The following is a 19029-nucleotide window of genomic DNA, read 5'->3' on the forward strand; positions in this document are numbered from 1 at the left end:
TGCGCGTCATTTTCAGTTTCGGATCAGTCATGCGTGCGCATGCCTGAAGCGCACACGTCACATGCAATTTTGGCCATAGTGCGAAGCAAACAGAGAGTTATGCACGCACGGAGCTGGCCTCGTGCGAGTAGGACGACCAAGGTCACTCGTACGCGTCAATTATGATTCTGCTCACCCACGCGTACGCATGAGCAATGCATACGCGTCGCGTCCCGTTTTCCATCTTACTCCTTTCTTCTCTCCTTTCTTATTCTTTCTTCCTTCCTTCCTTCTTTCTTTTCTTCTCCCTTTCTTTTCTATACTTGTTATTTTCACATTGGTGTTAAAATTCTCTTACTCAACTGTTGCATATTTTTTTTTTGCATTATTTTGGGTGCTTCTTGACTTGTTTGCTATTTAGTTGACATGCTTTGTGCTTCTATTATTTTTCTCACTTACATGTTGTAGCTACCATGTAGTTGAGACCCTTATTATTTGGCATTAACCCACATATGTTTTATTTCTTTTCATATCTTTGCTTGTGGGTTCTTTCCCCTCCCTTATCCCTTTTTCAGGATGGCCACCAAGAGGGAAAAGGAACAGTTTCTAACTGGAGCAGTAAACAAGTCTGCTGCACGATCCTTGGAGAAAAAGCACAGTTGGAGCCACCCATCCACTTGTACATCTCTGCATGCACCGAGGATGGTGCAATCTTTAAGTGTAGGGAGGTCGATACCGATCTCCGTGGGTTAGTCACTTTCTTCTCAACACCAATTTTTATTTTTTCTTTGTTAGTTCATTGTTGCATTTGCATGTTTGATTGCATGTTTGCTTGATTTTGTGCATATTTTATCACTCCTTGGTTGAAGTGACATTTTCTTTTCAAGAAACTCTTTTATAGCATTTCACTAATTTGAATTGAAATTTTTGTTGAACTTGTTTGAAGAAATATTATTTTGGAACATGGTTTAGAGCTCAATTGCGTGGGTCTAGAAAGTTTCTTGGCCGCTTTAGTGAGAATTCAATTTGCTTACCACCCGGTTGAAACAATGGTGATCTACACAAAGACAGGTGCAAAAAACATGGTTTGGGACCCCGAAATTCATTCTGAAAATTAATACTTTTGGGGCCTTGTCACTTGCTTCCACTCTTGAAGGCATTATGCGCCTAATCTGGGACCCCGGAGGTTACTGGAAGTACAAACATTGGTGGAGATTCCTGGACGAGTTCAAGCACAAGCCACCATGACAGGGAGCTCATCCAATGTCCAACTTAAGGACTTTAACTAAAAGTGCTAGGTGGGAGACAACACACCATGGTATGATCGTCCCTTTTCATTCTTAGTTTTATTTTTTCTCTTATCTATCTATGTCAGTTCATGAATCATGCATCATCACCTCCATTCTACATCAAAAAAAACCCCACACTTTCGTTCGTAAAAAAGGGGACAAAATGTCCCAAAGTAAATGGTCATAGCAATGCATATGTACTATACTCAAAAATTGGAATGCATGAATATGTAGTAAACACAGTTAATAGGTAGTTATTGATTTTATATTATGATTATATGGATTGTCCTAAGTTAGGTGAGAAGTTTAGGTTAATTAAGGATTCAAATTTTAGTCCACTTGACCAAATACCATCCTACCTTGACCTTGACCCCATTACAACCCTCAAAAGACCTCTTGATTTGTGTATTGGTGTATTAAATTTTTGTTGATTGATAGAAGAAGAGCAAGTCTTAGAAAGCAAGGTTAGTAAAGAATTGAGAGAATCGAACCTCAAACACTTTAGTGATTAGAGTATATACACTTCCAGTGAGGGTTCGATGCTCGATTCCTTGTTCCCGGCTTTCATGAGCTATTTTCTTTTGCAAGTTTACTTGTACCTTATTTTATGATTTGAATTAGTGAGATCCAGTTCATATTTCTTCTTGAAGGATTTGTTTACTTTTAACGAAGTAGGTAAAAGCATTTTGCATGTAGTTGCATTAATATAAATAGGTTGCATTTCATACATCCTACCATTCTTCTTCACTCTTTATAGCTTCTCTTGAGCTTAGCATGAGGACATGCTAATGTTTATGTGTGGGGAGATTTGATGCACCACTATTTCGTGGTACATCTTGTGCTTAATTGAGTGGATTTTATCCACTAATCTCACACATATTCACAGAATCCGCATGTTTTACACTTTCCTTCTTGATTTTGTGCTATGATTGAAAACATGCTTCTTTGGCCTTTAATTTCACTATTTTTAATCCTCTCTTATTACCATTCGATGCCTTGATATGTGTGTTAAGTGTTTTTAGAGATTACAGGGTAGGAATGGCTTAGAGGATGGAAAGGAAGCATGCAAAAGTGGAAGGAATAAAAGAAACTAAAGGAATTGCTGAGCTGTCCAACCTGACCTCTTCGCAATCAATCGATCATAACTTGAGCTACAGAGGTCCAACTGAGGCGGTTCCAATTGCACTGGAAAGCTAACATCTGGGGCTTCGCAAGATACATAATTTGCCATAGTTGCCATGCTGTTAGGCGACGTGCACGCGTGGATCATGCATACGCGTGACCTGGCAAAACTTCAATCCACGCGTACGCGTGGACGATACATACGCGTGACTGAGCCATGACCAGTATGTATCAGTCGATTTCTGGGCTATTTTCGATCCTGTTTTTGGCCCAGAAAACATAGATTAGAGGCTAGAGAGTGGGAGAATCCAAACATTCATCATTCACTTCTCATTCACATAATTTGAGGTTTTAGATGTAGTTTTTAGAGAGAGAGAGGCTCTATCCTCTCTCTAGGTTTTAGGATTTAGGATTTCTCTTCTACTCTTATTGATTTCTCATTGTTACCACTTTAGTTTATGAACTTTTGGTGATTAGATTCGATTTCCATATTAATGCAATTATTTTTCTCATTGTTATTTTTGCCTTCATTGACTTGTGTCATTGATGTTTGCAATTGGTTGCTTGGATTTTACTATCTCTTATTGTTCTTCTATGTTTTTATGTTGTGCCTTCCAAGTGTTTGATAAAATTCTTGGGAGGATTTTAATTTATATTTTCATCCTTTTTGCCTTGGTTGAGTAATTGGTGACACTTGAGTTATCAAACTCCTTTGTTGATTGTTAATTGAAAGTTGCTAATTAACTTGAATTCCACTAACTCTAGTCTTTCCTTGGGAGTTAACTAGGACTTGATGATTCATATTAATTTATCCACTTGACTTACCTTTATAGTTAGAGGTTGACCAAGTGGGAGCAATGAACAATTCTCATCACAATTGATAAGGATAACTAGGATAGAAATTCCAATTCTCATACCTTGCTAAGAGACTTTATTAGTTGTTAGTTTATTTCCTCTACCATTTATATTTCTCACTTCTCATCCAAAACCCCAAAACATACTTCTCCATAACCAATTATAAGCACACTTCCCTGCAATTCCTTGAGAGACGACTCGAGGTTTAAATACTTCGATTATCAATTTTACTAGGAGTTTGTTACTTGTGACAATCAAACTTTTGTACGAAAGGATTCCTTGTTGGTTTAGAAGCTATATTTTCAACGAGAACACATTTGTGAATTTCTAGACCATGCGAGGAATCCGTTCGTCAGAGATACATGGAGTATTTCATTGCTTTGAGACATAAACAAAGATGATCATACACTAGAAACAGGAAACAGACACTAAAACACAATGGAAAATAGGAAAGTAACATAAGCAAAGGAATGGAACGTGACCACCTTAGTGACAGCGGCTACTGCTTCCTCTAGTGGATCCAACAGAGCGTTTAAGCTTTTCTGTCTCGTCCTTGCCTCCGTTGCTCCTCCCTCATTACTTTTTGATCTTCTCTTATTTCGTGGAGGATGGTGGACTGCTCCTGGTGTTCCATCCTCAACTGATTGATGTTAGAACTTATTTCTCCTAGAGAAGTGTTCAGTTGATCCCAATAATTTTGGGGAGAAAAATGCATCCCTTGAGGCATCTTAGGGATTTCTTGTTGAGGCAGCTACATAGGCTCTTGTGCAGGCTCTCGTACATGCCCCATCCTTCTTTTAGTGATGGGTTTATCCTCCTCAATGGGGACATCTCCTTCTATGACAATTTCAACTAAATTGCGTAGGTGATAGATAAGATGTGGAAATTCCAACCTTGCTAGGGTGGAGGGCTTTTCTGCCACCTTGTACAGCTCTTGAGGTATCACCTCATGTACCTCTACCTCATTCCCAAGTATGATGCAATGAATCATGATGGCTACTAGGAATGATAGAGCGTTGGATGAATTCCAACAATCCTCTAGCTACGGGTTTGAGGTCAAGCCTTCTTAGTTGGACAGTGTTCGTATACTGGTCCGAGTTATTGGGACAAACCAGGCCAAAAATAATGGGACCGACTTCATAGATGGTTGGCCCACTACCGATCTCTCCACAAAGAGCCCGGGAAATTGCCACAGAGGCCCAAAGAGGCCCAAAATAGATAACCACCGCCTATTAGAAAGGCAGCTGGCCAAAGCTATGATCTCACCTACGAAAGATAATATAAGGTAACAAACTTATCTCAAGGAAGGTCATCCAACACTACTATAAATACACTGGAGCACCCAGGTATAACTCATACTCCAATTTTATGTAAAAAACTGCTTAAAACCCGTACTGACTTAAGCATCGGAGTCTCTTGCAGGTACCACCATGCCCCGGTGTTCAAGGACCAAGCAACATGTCCCGCTCCAACAAGTTGGACACGGCAGCCTCGACAAGACCAGAAGATCTCATCTGAGATCGACCTCCCTATTTCAGGTAACCTTCTTACTAGGTAACCTCCTTCTAAATCAAATTCTTCTCTATTTATACACTTTCAATTGAGCCTTCAGGTTCTTGGATTGGGCCTCTTGATCTTTGTTGGGGTTGATTGGATTGGCGCTTAATGCAATCGAGGAGAGAAGTGTGTCAATTGTGCCTTTCTGGTATTAAAGTTGGAGTCAACATTTTTGGGCAAACGTTAAGTCAAACTTCCCTTTAAAATTTTGAGTTCTGGTTGATGTCATCAATGTTTGACTCAACGTTGGAGTGCCAACGTCCGCCTATACATGGATGGTGCAATATACCACTATACGCGTTTGCGTGTCCTGCGCTTTTGCGCGTTTGGGGTCAAAATATGCATCCACGCGTGCGCGTAACCTGCACGTGCGCGTGGATGCAAATCCTCCAATTCCAGCTTTTGAAAGCTTTTTTGAGGACGTTGGACCCAGCGTTTGAGCGGCAACATTCCCTCAAGCGTTGCTCTATCCACGCGTGCGCGTAACCTACGCGTGCGCATAGATTGTCAAAATATCAACTTACACGTACGCGTTGCATGTGCGTTCGCGTCGATACACTTTTTCAAAATTAAGATTTTGGAACTCAGATCGCGCATGTTGGCATCAGCATTTGACTCAACGTTGGAGTGCCAACCTTGGCCTATCCACGCGTGTGGGTAACCTACGAGTGCGCGTGGATTGTCAAAATTTCAAATCCACGCGTGTGCGCATAGCATGCGTACACGTCACTGCATTTTTTCTATTTTCCAGAAAGCACATTACATAAAAAATGTTGGGGGTACCGTTGGCTTGCCAACATTCCCTCCAACGTTGGCATCAAAGCTCATTCCCTATCATCAATCAAAATGTGCATCAAAGCTTTGCTAGATTCACAAGAGTTTGCATCCTTCTTAACAAACAAGTAATTATAGCAAAAATCACATGAAAATGCATAAATTCCACCATGTTCGATTGTCTTAGGAAATGCATGAAACTTCAATCTAATTGCTTACTTATTGCTCAAGAAAGTGCATAAAACCTAATGAAACAAATGAAAAATACTTGTGAAACTAGCATAAGATGACTTGTCATCAACCGCCAATAAGGTCATACTGGCCAGGTTAAAACGTCGACTATAGGACGAAAAAGGAGCCTGGGCTGAAGAGCTCCCTCAAGTCCTATGGGCATACCGGACAACATCACACTCCACCACCGGGGAGTCACCTTTCCGACTCACTTACGGAATGGAGGCAATGATCCCCGTAGAAGTAGATGAAAGATCTCCTAGGGTGATCTTCTACAACGAGGACACCAACTCCCGAGCACAAAATGAAGAACTCAACTTGCTTCTAGAAGTCCGAGAAAGAGCTCGGATCAGAGAGGAAGCCTTGAAGCGTCGAATGGCCTCAAGGTACAACCGGAAGGTAATCCAACAAAGCTTCACTACCAACGACCTCATCCTAACCCGAAATGACATCGGAGCAGGACAGTCAGGAGAAGGAAAGCTGGCAGCGAATTGGAAAGGCTCATACCGAATTACAGAAGTACTAGGAAAAGGTTACTACAAGGTGGCCGAACTCCAAGGGCGGGAGCTCCCGAGGTCATGGCAAGCCTGTAACCTAAGAAGGTACTACAGCTAGAAAAATGTCTTGGCCAAAGCGTGCTCTTTTTCCCCAGTAAAGGGTTTTTTAATAAAGAGCCAAGCCCAGACCCAAAAGCTGCACGACTTCCAGGGTAAGCCCACGCATGTACATACTCTTATTTACATTTTTTTCATTATACTTTATTTCTAATAAAAATAGAGATTCCCTAAAAAGTTTCCTCCCAAGATGCATTAATTTATGCTAAAAAAATGCAAAACTCATTGATGAGCAGATAATTTATACGCTTTTTAGCATTATTTTTAGGTAGTTTCTAGTATGCTTTAGTCATTTTTTAGTATATTTTTATTAGTTTTATGCAAAATTCACATTTCTAGACTTTACTATGAGTTAGTATGTTTTTCTGTGATTTCAGGTATTTTCTGGCTAAAATTGAGGGACCTGAGCAAAAATCTGATTCAAAGGTTGAGAAAGGACTGCAGATGCTGTTGGATTCTGACCTCCCTGCACTCGAAGTGGATTTTCTGGAGCTATAAAAGCCCAATTGGCACAGTCTCTATTGCATTGGAAAGTAGACATCTTTGGCTTTCCAGAAATGTATAATAGTTCACACTTTGCCCAAGATTTGATAGCCCAAACTGGCATCCAAACACCCACCAGAGACCCTTTTTTGGCATAAAATGCTAGAACTGGCACCAAAGCTGGAGTTAAATGCCCAAACTGGCACCCAAGCTGGTGTTTAACTCCAAGAATGGCCTATGCATGTGAAAGCTTCAAAGCTCAGCCCAAGCACACACCAAGTGGGCCCCGGAAGTGGATTTCTGTACTATCTGCACTATCTACTCATTTTCTGCAAACCTAGTTTACTAGTTTAGTATAAATGGCACTTTTTACTATTGTATTGAAGTCTTTGAACCCTTTTATCGATTATTATGCCATTAGGGAGGCTGGCCATTTGGTCATGCCTACACCATTTGTTCTTATGTATTGTCAATGGTGGAGTGTCTACACCTCATAGATTAAGGTGAGGAGCTCTGTTGTTCCTCATGAATTAATGCAAGTACTATTATTTTTCCTTCAATTCACGCCTACTTCTTCTCCAAGATATACTCTTGTACTTAATTCAGTTAAGTCAGATTGAAGGGGTGACCCGTGACAATCACCCACTATCTTCAGTACTCGCTTAGCCAATATCCATGTGCCTGACAACCACAAGGCGGTCTACATGATGTTCAATGTAGTCATTGGACGCCAGCCGGAGTATACTCTCTTGGGTCTCTGATCCATGGATTTGCATCGTCTCTCCTGACAACAGAGCATCCGACCCCGTGATTAGGATCTTCGTGGTATAGGCTAGAATCAATAGACAACATTCCTGAGATCTGGAAAGTCTAAACCTTGTTTGTGGTATTCCGAGTAGGATCTGAGAAGGGATGACTGTGAGAAGCTTCAAACTCATGAATGTTGGGTGTAGTGACAGTGTGCAAAAGGATTAATGGATCTTATTTCGACACAAGTGAGAACCGACAGATGATTAGCCCTACGGTAGCTGTGCCTGGTATTTTTCATCCGAGACGAGAAATCCGACAGTTGATTAGCCGTACAGAAACTGTAGTTGGACCATTTTCACTGAGAGGATCATACAGCTTGCCATGGAAGGGAGGACGCATGATTGGATGAAGGCAATAGGAAAGCAGAGGTTCAGAAGCAACAAAGCATCTCCAAACGCTTATCTAAAATTCCCACCAATGAATTACATAAGTATCTCTATGTTATTTTCCATTTTATTTATCCTTTAATTATTAAATTCTTATAACCATTTGAATTTGCTTGACTGAGATTTACAAGATGACCATAGCTTGCTTCAAGCCGTCAATCTCTGTGGGATTGACCCTTACTCGCGTAAGGTATTTTTTGGACGACCCAGTGCACTTGCTGGTTAGTTGTGCGGAGTTGTGAAAAGTGTGATCACAATTTCGTGCACCAAGTTTTTGGTGCCGTTGCCAGGGATTGTTCGAGTTTGGACAACTGACGGTTTATCTTGTTGCTTAGATTGGGTAATTTTATTTTATGTTTAAGCTATTTATTCTTATTTTCAAAAAATACAAAAAAAAGTTTAATAAAATAAAAAAAACAAAAAAAATATAATTTTGTGTTTCTTTTTTAGTCTAGTGTCAAATTCTAGGTTTGGTGTCAATTGCATGTTTTTAAATCTTCCTAAGTTTTTGAAAAAAAAATATGCATTGTGTTCTTCTGTGATCTTCAAGTTGTTCTTGATGATTTCCTTTGTTCGATCTCATAATTTTCCTGTCTTGTGTTTTATGATGTTTTTCATATGCATTTTCAAAATCATAGCGTTTGAACATTCAAAATTTCTAAGTTTGGTGTTTTGCATGTCTTTCTTTTTTCAAAAGTTTTCAAAAAAATGTTCTTGGTGTTCATCATGATCTTCAAGGTGTTCTTCGTATTCATCTTGACATTCAAAGTGTCCTTGCATGCATTACATGTTTTGATCTTGCATTTTTATGTTTTATTTCATTTTGTTGTTTTTCTCTCTCTTCATTAAAAATTCAAAAATAAAAAAATAAAAATAAAAAATATATTTTCAAGTAAATAATATAGAGAAATGAAGGTTCAGAACATAAGGCAGAAGAATTATAGAAAAAAAGAGCTCACTAGCGTTAAAACGTCAGTAAAGAGGCAATTTGGGTGTTAAATGCCAGAATGGCTATCATTTTGGGCGTTTAACGCCAGTAAATATACCATTCTGGGCGTTAAACGCCAGAATGGGTAGCATTCTGGGCATTTAGAAAAACGCCCAGTAAAGAAGGATTTCTAGCGTTTAAAGCCAGTCAGGGTATCTGGCTGGGCGTTAAACGCCCAAAGAGGTAGCCATATGGGCGTTAAACGCCAGAATGGATATCATTCTGGGCGTTTAACGCCAGGATGACACAAGGGAGGTACTTTTATTTCCAATTCAAATTTTTTTTCAAATTTTCGTGTTTTAATTCATAATTTTAAAATCTTATCTTTCCACATTTTCAAAAATCCTTGCTAACAATTAATGTTTTGATTCAAAAACTTCAAGTTTGGTACTTTCTTGTTAAGAAAGGTTTAGTTTTGAATTTTAGAATCATATCTTTTAAATTCTTTTTAGTCAAGTCATCAATTTTAAAAATCAAATCTTTTTCAAACATATCTTTTCAATCATATCTTTCAAACCTTTTGTAATCATATCTTTTTAAATTTTGATTTCAAAATCTTTTTCCCAGCTTCTTATCTTTTCAAAATTTATTTTCAAATCTTTTTCAACTAATTACCATTTCTTATCTTTTTCAAAACCACCTAACCACTTTTCAACTTCTAATTTTCAAAAATTACTAACCACTTTTGCAAAAATCTTTTTTTAATTAACTAATTATTTTAGTTTTAATTTTTGAAAAACTCTCTCTCTCTCTCATCTCTTTCTATTTATTTGCTAACACTTATCTTCTACTTATAATTCGAACCATCTCTCTCTTTTTGTGTTCAAATTCTTCTTATTCTCTCTCTACCTCAGTCCTCTATTCTTCTTTTCCTCTAACACATCAAAGAATCTCTATACTGTGACATAGAGGATTCCACTACTCCCTTTTGTTCTCTTCTTTTTGATATGGGCAGAAACAGGGATAAAAACATTCTTGTTGAAGCTGATCCTAAACTTGAAAGGACTCTGAAGAAGAAGCTAAGAGAAGCTAAAGCACAACACTCAGGAGAGGACCTTTCAAAAAATTTCAAAAAAGAAGTAGACATGGCAGTCGAACCCAACAGCAATGCAAGAGATGCAAGAAAGATGCTTGGTGACTATACTGCACCAACTTCCAACTTCTATGGAAGAAGCATCTCAATTCCTTCCATTAAAGCAAACAACTTTGAGCTTAAGCCTCAATTAGTTTCTTTAATGCAGCAGAATTGCAAGTTTCATGGACTTCCATCGAAAGATCCTCATCAATTCTTAGCTGAATTTTTACAAATCTGTGATATTGTTAAGACCAATGGGGTTGATCCCGAGGTCTACAGACTTATGATTTTTCCCTTTGCTGTAAGAGACAGAGCTAGAACATGGTTGGACTCACAACCTAGAGAAAGCCTGAACTCTTGGGACAAGTTAATCAATGCTTTCTTGACCAAATTCTTTCCACTTCAAAAGATGAGCAAGCTTAGAGTGGAAGTCCAAACCTTCAAATAGAAGGAAGGTGAATCCCTCTATGAAGCTTGGGAAAGATACAAGCAATTAACTAAAAGGTGTCCTTCTGACATGCTTCCAGACATATGCATATTCTATGATGGTCTGTCTGAATTGTCTAAGATGTCATTGGACCATTCTGCTGGTAGATCTCTTTATCTGAAAACCCCTGCAGAAGCCCAGGAACTCATTGAGATGGTTGCAAATAACGAGTTCATGTACACTCCTGAAAGAAATCCTGTGAATAATGGGATGACTCAGAAGAAAAGAGTTCTTGAGATTGATACTCTGAATGCCATATTGGCTCAGAATAAAATATTGACTTAGCAAGTCAATATAATTTCTCAGAATCTGACTGGATTCCAAGCTGCATCCGGTAGTGCTAAAGAAACCTCCTCTGAAGGAGAAGCTTATGACCTTGAGAATCCTACAATGGAAGAGGTGAATTACATAGGAGAATCCTATGAAAACACCTATAATCCTTCATGGAGAAATCATCCAAATTTCTCATGGAAGGATCAACAGAAGCCTCAACAAGGCTTCAATAATAATAATGTGGGAGAAATAGGTTTGGCAATAGTAAACCTTTTCCATCATCTTCTCAGCAACAGACAGAGAATTCTGAGCAGAGCCTCTCTGGCTTAGCAAACATAGTCTCTGATCTATCTAAAACCACTCTCAGTTTCATGAATGAAATAAGGTCCTTCATCAAAAATTTGGAGGCACAAGTGGGTCAGCTGAGTAAAAGATTTACTGAAACTCCTCCAAGTACTCTCCCAAGCAATACAGAAGAGAATCCTAAAAGAGAGTGCAAGGCCATAACTATAACCAAAATGGCCGAACCTGGAGAGAATGAAAAGGCAGTGATTCCCAGTGGGGAAGACCTCAAGGGACGTCCACTGACCAATAAGGAGTCCCCTATTGAGGAACCAAAGGAATCTGAGGCTCATACCGAGACCATAGAGATTCCACTGAACTTACTTTTGCCATTCATGAGCTCTGATGGGTATTCTTCCTCTAAAGAGGACGAAGACACTGTTGAAGAGCAAGTTGTTCAGTATCTAGGAGCAATCATGAAGCTGAATGCCAAGTTATTTGGTAATGAGACTTGGGAGGATGAACCTCCATTGCTCATCAATGAACTGAATACATGGATTCAGCAGACATTGCCTCAAAAGAAACTGGATCCCGGAAAGTTTCTAATACTTTGCACCATAGGCACCATGACCTTTGAAAATACTCTGTGTGACCTGGGGTCAGGTCTCAACCACATGCCACTCTCTGTAATAGAGAAACTATGGATTTTGAGGTACAAGCTGCAAGAATCTTACTAAAGATGGCAGACAAATCCATAAAACAGGCTTATGGACTTGTAGAGGATGTCTTAGTGAAGGTTGAAGGCCTTTACGTCCCTGCTGACTTCATAATCCTAGACACTGGGAAGGATGAGGATGAATCCATCATCCTTGGAAGACCCTTCCTAGCCACAGCAAGGGTTGTGATTGATTTGGACAGAGGAGAGTTAGTCCTTCAATTGAATAAGGACTACCTTGTGTTTAAGGCTCAAGGATCTCCTTCTGTAAACATGGAGAAGAAGCATAAAAAGCTTCTCTCAATACATATTCAAGCAAAGCCCCCACACTCAAACTCTAAGTTTGGTGTTAGGAGGCCACAACCATGCTCTGAGCATCTGTGAAGCTCTGTAAGAGCTTCCTGTCAAGCTACTGACATTGAAGAAGTGCTTATTGGGAGGCAACCCAATTTTAATTATCTATATTAATTACTTTTTCATTTTATTTTCTAGTATTAGTCTATGTTTTCTTTAGGTCGATGATCATGTGGAGTCACAAAAATAGCTACAGAATTAAAGCAGGAATCAAAAATAGCATAAAAAATATCACACCTTGGAGGACGAGCTTACTGGCGTTTAGGCCAGCAAATTGGGCATTTAACGCCCAGTCTGGCATCATTCTGGGTGTTAAACGCCAGAACTGGCAGCCAGACTGGCATTTAACGCCAGAAATAGGCAGCAGCCTGGCAGTTAATGCCAGAAATGCCACACAGAGGGCGTTTAAACGCCAAAAAGGTGTAGGGATGAGAAATCCTTGACACCTCAGGATCTGTGGACCCTACAGGATCCCTACCTACCCCAATTCGTTCTCACTCCTCTTCACACATTTCCATAACACCCTTCCCCAAACACCATTCACCTATCAAATCCTACCCTCTTCCCCATAATCTCTTCACCACTCACATCCATCCATCATTTCCCATCATACAACTCACCTACCCCCACCCATTCAAATTCAAACCATCTCCCTCCCAAACCCACCCATTCTCACATGGATCCCCTCTTTCTATTACCCTATAAATACCCCTCCTCACTCATTCATCTTCACACATCATAACCACTTAAAACCCCCCTTGGCCGAACCATTCACCCCCTCTATCTCCTCCATTTCTTTCTCTCCTCCTCTTTTCTCTCTTCTTTTGCTCGAGGACGAGCAAACCTTTTAAGTTTGCTGTGAAAAAAAAACTCTATTTTTGTTTTTCATAACCATTAATGGCATCTAAGGCCAAAGAAACCTCTAGGAAGAGGAAAGGGAAGGCAGTTGCTTCCAACTCCAAGTCATGGGAGATGGAGAGATTCGTCTCAAAAGTCCATCACTAGAAAGAGGATGGAGCAAACAAGAGAGCCCACTCATGGACCTCAACAAGAGCATGAGGAAATTCCTCATCAAGAAATCCCTGAGATGCCTCAAGGGATACACTTTTCTCCACACAACTATTGGGAGCAACTCAACACCTCTTTAGGAGATTTGAGTTCCAATATGGAGCAACTAAGGATGGAGCACCAAGAACACTCCATTATCCTCCATGAAATTAAAGAGGACCAAGGAGGCGTGAGAGAGGAGCAACAAAGGCAAGGAAGAGATATTGAGGAGCTCAAGCACTCCATAGGATCTTCAAAAGGAAGAACTAGCCGCCGTCACTAAGGTGGACCCGTTCTCTAATTTTCTTGTTCTTATTTTTCTATTTTTTGGATTTTATGCTTTATGTTTTGTCTATGTTTTTGTCTTTATTACATGATCATTAGTTTTTAGTGTCTATGCCTTGAAGCTATGAATGTCCCATGAATCCTTCACCTTTCTTAAATGAAAAATGTTTCTAATTGCAAAAGAACAAGAAGTATATGAATTTCGAATTTATCTTGAAATTAGTTTAATTATTTTGATGTGGTGGCAATAGTTTTTGTTTTCTGAATGAATGCTTGAACAGTGCATATTTTTTATAATAAAGTTTATGAATATTAAAATTGTTGGCTCTTGAAAGAATAATGAAAAAGGAGAAATGTTATTGATAATCTAAAAAATTATAAAATTGATTTTTGAAGCAAGAAAAAGTAGTGAAAAATACAAATCTTGCGAAAAAAAAAGGGCAAAAATAAAGAAAAAGAATGAAAAAGAAAAAGCAAGCAGAAAAAGCCAGTAACACTTTAAACTAAAAGGCAAGGGTAAAGAGAATCCAAGGCTTTCAGCATCAGTGGATAGGAGGACCCAAAGGAATAAAATCCTGGCCTAAGCGGCTAAGTCAAGCTGTCCTTAACCATGTGCTTGTGTCATGAAGGTCTAAGTGAAAAGTTTGGGACTGTGTGGTTAAAGTCGTGATCCAAAGTAAAAAGAGTGTGCTTAAGAACTCTGGACACCTCTAACTGGGGACTCTAGCAAAGCTGAGTCACAATCTGAAAAGGTTCACCCAGTTATGTGTCTTTGGCATTTATGTATCCGGTGGTAATATTGGAAAACAAGATGCTTAGGGTCACGGCCAAGACTCATAAGTAGCTGTGTTCAAGAATCAACATACTAAATTAGGAGAACCAATAACACTATCTGAATTCTAAGTTCCTATGGATGCCAATCATTCTGAACTTCAAAGGATAAAGTGAGATGCCAAAACTGTTCAGAAGCAAAAAGCTACAAGTCCCGCTCATCTAACTAGAACTAAGCTTCATTGATATTTTGGGATTTATTGTATATTCTCTTCTTTTTATCTTATTTTGTTTTTAGTTTCTTGGGGACAAGCAACAATTTAAGTTTGGTGTTGTGATAAGCGGATAATTTATACGCTTTTTGGCATTGTTTTTATGTAGTTTCTAATATACTTTCGTCACTTTTTAGTATATTTTTATTAGCTTTTATGCAAAATTCATATTTCTGGACTTTACTATGAGTTTGTGTGTTTTTTTGTGATTTCAGATATTTTCTGGCTGAAATTGAGGGACCTGAGCAAAAATCCTATTCAAAGGCTGAGAAAGGACTACAGATGATGTTAGATTCTGACCTCCCTGCACTCGAAGTAGATTTTCTGGAGCTACAGAAGCCTAATTGGCGCGCTCTCAATTGCGTTAGAAAGTAGACATCTTGGGCTTTTCAGCAATGTTTAATATTTCATACTTTGCCCGAGATTTGATGGTCTAAACTGGCGTCCACACGCCCACCAGAGACCCTTTTCTGGCATAAAATGCCAGAACTGGCACCAAAGCTGGAGTTAAACACCCAAACTGGCACCCAAGCTGGCGTTTAACTCTAAGGATGGCCTATGCACGTGAAAGCTTCAAAGCTCAGCCCAAGCACACACCAAGTGGGCCCCGAAAGTGGATTTCTGCACTATCTGCACTATCTACTCATTTTCTGTAAACCTAGTGTACTTGTTTAGTATAAATAGCACTTTTTACTATTGTGTTGAAGTCTTTGAACCCTTTTATCAATTATTATGCCATTGGGGAGGCTGGCCATTCGGCCATGCCTAGACCATTTGTTCTTATGTATTTTTAACGGTGGAGTTTCTATACTTCATAGATTAAGGTGAGGAGCTCTGCTGTTCCTCATGAATTAATGCAAGTACTATTATTTTTCCTTTAATTCACGCCTACTTTTTCTCCAAGATATACTCTTGTACTTAATTCAGTTAAGTCAGACTAAAAGGGTGACCCATGACAATCACCCACTATCTTCAGTACTCGCTTACCCAAGATTCGCGTGCCTGACAACCACAAAGCGGTCTACATGATGTTCAACATAGTCCTTGGACACCAGTGGAGTATACTCTCTTGGGTCTCTGATCCACGGATTCGCATCATCTCTCCTGACAACAGAGCATCCGACCCCGTGATTAGGATCTTCGTGGTATAGGCTAGAATCAATAGACAGCATTCCTGAAATCCGGAAAGTCTAAACCTTGTCTGTGGTATTCTGAGTAAGATCTGGGAAGGGATGAATGTGAGGAGCTTCAAACACGCGAATGTTGGGCGCAGTGACAGTGTGCAAAAGGATTAATGGATCTTATTCCGACACAAGTGAGAACCGACAGATGATTAGCCCTGCGGTAGCTGTGCCTGGTATTTTTCATTCGAGACGAGAAATCCGACAGTTGATTAGTCATACAGAAACCGTTGTCGGACTTTTTTCACTGAGAGGATCATACAGCTTGCCATGGAAGGGAGGACGCATGATTGGATGAAGGCAATAGGAAAGCAGAGGTTCAGAGGCAACAAAGCATCTCCAAACGCTTATCTGAAATTCTCGCCAATGAATTACATAAGTATCTCTACGTTATTTCCCATTTTATTTATCCTTTAATTATTAAATTCTTATAACCATTTGAATCCGCCTGACTGAGATTTACAAGATGACCATAGCTTGCTTCAAGCCGTCAATCTTTGTGGGATCGACCCTTACTCGCGTAAGGTATTACTTGGACGACCCAGTGCACTTGCTAGTTAGTTGTGCGGAGTTGTGAAAAGTGTGATCACAATTTCGTGCACCACTCATCACCCGGCCAGGAAAAGGTCGGTAAGGCGAAGCGACGAGATCTAAATTAATGCAAGAAGTTATAAAAGCAATCCGTATAAAGTGGCCTGACGAGGTCGGATAAAAAATGGGGTTGCATAAATAACTTGAAAAGGCCCAACAAAGAAGTCGGACCATCTAAAGGATCACTAAAAAAGGGAACGTAGCCTACCTAAAAAGAGGTAAGAGTCTGAAGAGGACGCTACCTAAAAAGCACAAGCAATCTCAAACTCGAACAAGGCTAAAAAGTCGTCCAAATAAACTAAAAAGAAAAGGTTCTAAATGAAGAATACTACCTAGAAAGTTATTGAAAATCGACTGAAAGCCCAAACACCAAGCTGAAAGGGCAAGATCACCAAAAAATAGAACAAAAGCAACTCGGCAAGGTTGTCAACACAACCAGAGGAAGCACAGAACTTTACACAAAAACGTAGAGGTTCATGAGAAGAACACTACCTCAAGGTTGTCATGAAAGGATTGGCCAGAAAAGACCAAATCCTAAACAAGTGACTAGGCCGAAAAGGCAGAAAGAAGGGACGCTACCCCCAGGTGAAAACCAGAAAAGGGTTAAACAACAAAGGCATCCCTTAAAAATCAACCCGCACACTACCAGAACAATCAAAACAACGAAGTTCCAGGAAGTTAAAACATTAAAAGCTCAAAGGTTACTTAAACAGCAATGATGAGCGGATAATTTATACGCTTTTTGGCATTGTTTCTAGTATGTTTTTAGTATATTTTAGTTAGTTTTTATTATATTTTTATTATTTTTTAGTTAAAATTCACTTTTCTGGACTTTACTATGAGTTTGTGTGTTTTTCTGAGATTTCAGGTATTTTCTGGCTGAAATTGAGGGTCCTGAGCAAAAATCTGATTCAGAGGCTGAAAAGGACTGCAGATGCTGTTGGATTCTGACCTCCCTGCATTCGAAGTGGATTTTTTGGAGCTACAGAAACCCAATTGGCGCGCTCTCAATGGCGTTGGAAAGTAGACATCCTGGGCTTTCCAGCAATGATTAATAGTTCAGACTTTGCCCGAGATTTGATGGCCCAAACCAGCGTTGTAAATCAGCTTCAGAATTCCCAGCGTTTAACGCCGGAGCTGGCATAAAAATTGGAGTTATACGCCCAAACTGGCATAAAAGCTGGCGTTTAACTCCAGAAAAAGTCTCTACACATGAAAGCTTCAATGCTCAGCCCAAGCATACACTAAGTGGACCCCGGAAGTGGATTTTTACGTCATTTACTCATTTGTGTATACCCTAGGTTACTAGTTCACTATTAATAGGATCTTTTGACATTGTATCTACACCTCATGACACATTACACGTTTCTTATTGTATCTTCTACGGCATGAGTCTCTAAACCCCATGGTTGGGGGTGAGGAGCTCAGCTGTGTCTTGATGGATTAATGCAATTACTACTGTTTTTCATTCAATCACGCTTGCTTCTATTCTAAGATATCACTTGTTCCTCAACTGGATGAATGTGATGATCTGTGACACTCATCATCATTCTCGCCTATGAACGTGTGCCTGACAACCACCTCCGTTCTACTTTAGATTGAGTGAATATCTCTTGAATTCCTTAATCAGAATCTTCGTGGTATAAGCTATAACTGATGGCGGCATTCCAGAGAATCCGGAAGGTCTAAACCTTGTCTGTGGTATTCTGAGTAGGATTCAAGGATTGAATGACTGTGACGAGTTTCAAACTCCTGAAGGCTGGGCGTTAGTGACAGACGTAAAAGAATCACTGGATTCTATTCCAACCTGATTGAGAACCGACAGATGATTAGCCGTGCTGTGACAGAGCGCGTTGAGTGTTCTTTTACTTTTTACAATCAACCCTGATAATTATTGATATCCTGACTAAGAGTTACAAGATAACCATAGCTTGCTTCAAACCGACAATCTCCGTGGAATCGACCTTTACTCACGTAAGGTATTACTTGGATGACCCAGTGCACTTGCTGGTTAGTTGTGTGGAATTGCAAAAGTGTGATTGCAATTTCGTGCACCAAGTTTTTGGCGCCGTTGCCGGGGATTGTTCGAGTTTGGACAACTGACGGTTTATCTTGTTGCTTAGATTAGGACTGTTTTATTTTTGTTGGTTTAGAGTCTTTTATTTGAGTTTAGTTTCATATTTTAAGTTTGATGTCAATTGAATGCTTTTGTTTTCTTTTAATTTTTCGAATTTGCATGTTCTTAGTCCTTTCTTAATCCTTAAAAATTCTAAGTTTGGTGTCTTCTTTGTGTTTTCCTTTAAATTTTTGAAAATTTTTGTTTGATTTTCTAAAAATTTGTTCTTGGTGTTCATCTTGACATTCAAAGTTTTCTTGTTTGTTCTCTTTGTTTTGATCTAAAATTTCTAAGTTTAGTATCTTTTTGTTGTTTTTCTCTTTCCTCATTAAAATTTAAAAATCAAAAAAATATCCTTTCCTTATTTTACTCATAATTTTCGAAATTTTGCATTAAATTAGTCAAAGATTTTCAAAATCATATCTTTTTTTTAGTCAAGTCAAAATTCTAATTTCAAAAAATTGATCTTTTCAAATCTTTTTCAAAAAAAAT

The 19029-nt window shown here is 39.2% G+C and overlaps 1 non-coding gene across 1 annotated transcript; it reads right to left on the reverse strand.

The window, feature by feature from the left end:
* Window positions 1-10578: 10578 nt before the first annotated feature.
* LOC127740877 (small nucleolar RNA R71) lies at window positions 10579-10686 on the reverse strand. Its single transcript, XR_008001733.1, has one exon. It is a non-coding gene; the product is annotated as a small nucleolar RNA R71 (small nucleolar RNA).
* Between the last annotated feature and the right edge of the window lie 8343 nt (window positions 10687-19029).

Source organism: Arachis duranensis, chromosome 7 (assembly GCF_000817695.3).
Source record: "Arachis duranensis cultivar V14167 chromosome 7, aradu.V14167.gnm2.J7QH, whole genome shotgun sequence".
NCBI lineage: Eukaryota > Viridiplantae > Streptophyta > Magnoliopsida > Fabales > Fabaceae > Arachis > Arachis duranensis.